Raw genomic sequence first — 3,165 nt, 5'->3', positions numbered from 1 at the left:
CATCCACTTAGGATGTTACTTGTTAATACCACATGTTGACAACACTTGTTGAAAACACTTGTTGATAAATGCCATTTGTCCTTGCTCTTAAGGAATTAAATATAATGCATGATAATGTTATGGCATACATCAAGATGAAATAATTTTCAAAAGAAAATTTCCTATAACTACATGATGGATGTATGTCATGACATGATATTTTTTGTGTTTTACATCATAAGGAATGAATGCAAAAATAAACATGATGTCATGGCATAAAATGGGCAAACAATCATGGCAAAGTTTAGTATAAATAAACTATACCTAGATTACCTATCTAAGTATCCTTAAACCTTAACTAATCCTTAAGTTCTAACTTAGATTGCCCAAAGTGCTTCAAGAAAATGCCAAAACCTAAATTTGCATTTCTAATTCTCTTGATTAATTTATGCCAATTGAAATCAAGCATATTCCTCAAATTGTTGGCATATTTCATTTTCCCACAAAAGTAGCACTTTAAATTAAGGCTTAAATTGCCTTTAATTTTCTAAGAACATACCAAAATCCCAACTTGGTAGTTCTTGTGATTTTCCCAATATGTGCCATTTAAGATTAAAATCAATACTTCTCAAATTTTGGTACATTTTGCTTCTTCAAGGAGTAGCCATAAATCCATTTCATTTTCAAAGGCTAATAATAACCTTGAAATGCTCCTTGAGTGTCAATTTCTTCAAAGTTGGGTTAACTACCCTTCTTCTTAGAGTTGGCACTCTCTAGCCCATCTATGGGGTAGAGAAGATGCTCCTAGGAACCCAAAACCTATTGGTGCTCCTTGGATGCTCTAGGTATCCATTAGGGATAACTTCCCTAGATACCTTCCTAGTGACCTTGTTTGGCTTCTTAGAAGCCTTGGTCACTTTTTCTAGGTCAACCCTAGGGATTGCTTCCCTTGTGACCTTGTTTGTGACTTTCTTAGACTTCTTAGAAACCTTAGTCACATTTATTACAAAAATACTCTTAGGGATGACCTCCCTAGTATTTTTGACTTGCCCACTAGACCTAGGATTGGTTCCATAACTATATGGAACCCTATGGTAAGAGGACACATCCTTCTTAGCCTTGGGTTTGTATCCCAAACCTATATGGCCATTGGATGACCTTTGTGCTCCTAGACCTAGGCTATGCTCATTTTGCCCTTTTAGGATATTTTTCATCCTTTTTAGGGTCTTTTCCATTTTATCAAGCCTTGACCTCAAGATTTGATTTTCTATCATTAAATCCTTAGATTTTGGTTTTTCATTAAATCCATGAGCATTTTTATTTCTAGACCTATAACCAAAACCCTTAGTTTTCTTGCCAAGATTTTCATCTACCTTCCTAACCCTAGTTGTGGTAGTTTTAGCATGAAAAGCTATATGTTTTTCCTTAACGCTATCATGCTTCCTATTTTCATGGTAAATAGCATTAAAATGATATAGATTAGAATTAGCATGATTTTTACCATAATTTAAAGGGGTAGGCTCAATGAAGGTTACCTTTCGTTTTACCTTGGAGGCTCCCCCTTGAATTGAGCTTCCTCCTTGAGTCTTGACCACCTTCTTCCCCTTTGGGCATTGACTTTGGTAATGCCCCTTTTGATTGCAAGAGAAGCACACAATGTGCTCCTTGCTCTTCTTTGTTTTGGGGATGGTCTCCTTGGGCTTCTCCTTGCCCTTTAGTGCCACTTGGCCCCTTTTCTTGGCCAATTTAGGGCACTTGCTCTTGTAGTGCCCTTTTTCCCTACACTCAAAACAAATAATATGATCTTTATTATTTATTGAAATGTTTATACCTTCATGTGTAGGGACGACACTTGCTCCTCCATTTGACTTGGAAGTAGAGGCTTCCTCTTGATTCGAGGATGATACTCCACCATTTGATTTTGCTTGATTTGTGGAGGTGGAAGCCTCTTCCTCCTCTTCTTCTCTTGACCCGGATGTGGAGGATTCTTCTTGCTCTTGTTCCGGTGTCAATGAAGATTGCTCCCCCTCAATCCTAGAGGTGGAGACTTCACCTTCTTCTTCATCCTCTTGTACATGAAACAAGGAATATGCTCCTTCCTTGCTCTTTTGATTGCGCTCCTTGGAGGATGAAGCTTCTTGTACTTCCTCTTCTTCAAAAGTTGAGCATCTCTCAACTTCGGAATCCTCCTCTTGGTCTTGCTCCAATGAGTCGCCCTCTTTGGATTCCTCTTGGGTTGGTACAGTGGAGGGGATCTCATGAATTGATGCCAATTTGCTCCAAAGCTCCTTGGCATCCTTGAACTCTCCAATTTCACTACAAGAAAAATTAGATTTTACAACACTTAAAAGACAACGTTTTTTTAAAAAGCGTTGTCTTTTTTTTTTTAACAACGCTTTTAGTGAAAAGCGTTGTCTATCTATTTATTTTCTAACTAATAGACAACGCTTTTTTAAAAACCGTTGTCTATTAGTGATTTTTGTGGGTCAAAGACAACATTTTTAAAAAAGCGTTGTCTATTAACAATTTTATTAGTCTTTAAACCACCAATTGATATTTGACTAAAACTTTTAACTTACCCAATTATTTTTCCGCAACACATCCTCCCACACGCAACAAAGCCTCACGCCGAAAACAAAAAACCCTCACTCGCCGAAACCTAAATTAGCAATCTGGCCTCCTAACTCGCGATCTCCTTTCATGCAAACTCCCTTCGCTGAAACCACTGACCCTAAGCTCCGTCTCCGTCTTCGTCAACTTCTTGATCCCAGCACAAGTGCAGGAGGAGGAGAACCAATGTTTCCGCGCCCTTCCTCATTCGTCTCCATCCTTGCCCATCTTTGGGTACAAGTAAGCGATTGAGTGCAAAGCTGCCTACTTGGTAGGTTTCAGGATCGACTCCCCCCTTTGGCTGTGCAAGTTTTTTTTTAGGGCAAGAGGGAGGTGTACATGAGAGTAGAAGATCATGGAGTTCTGGTCGGAGTTCTTGGTGAATAGTTGGGGGGCATCAACGGCATGGTCAGGGTCACCTTCAGTTATCCACTCAACACGCTCCGTATCTGCCTGCAACAGCCACCGCCGACTCTCGCTTCCTCAAATTCCTTCGCCCTTGTCCGATGATCCATCTCGGGCATCGACCTCCTTCGTAGAATCGTCGCTCGGGAGGGCCTCACTATGCTTTACTGC

Source organism: Zingiber officinale, chromosome 9B, assembly GCF_018446385.1.
Source record: "Zingiber officinale cultivar Zhangliang chromosome 9B, Zo_v1.1, whole genome shotgun sequence".
Lineage (NCBI taxonomy): Eukaryota > Viridiplantae > Streptophyta > Magnoliopsida > Zingiberales > Zingiberaceae > Zingiber > Zingiber officinale.
Note: the sequence above shows the minus strand (reverse complement) of the source record.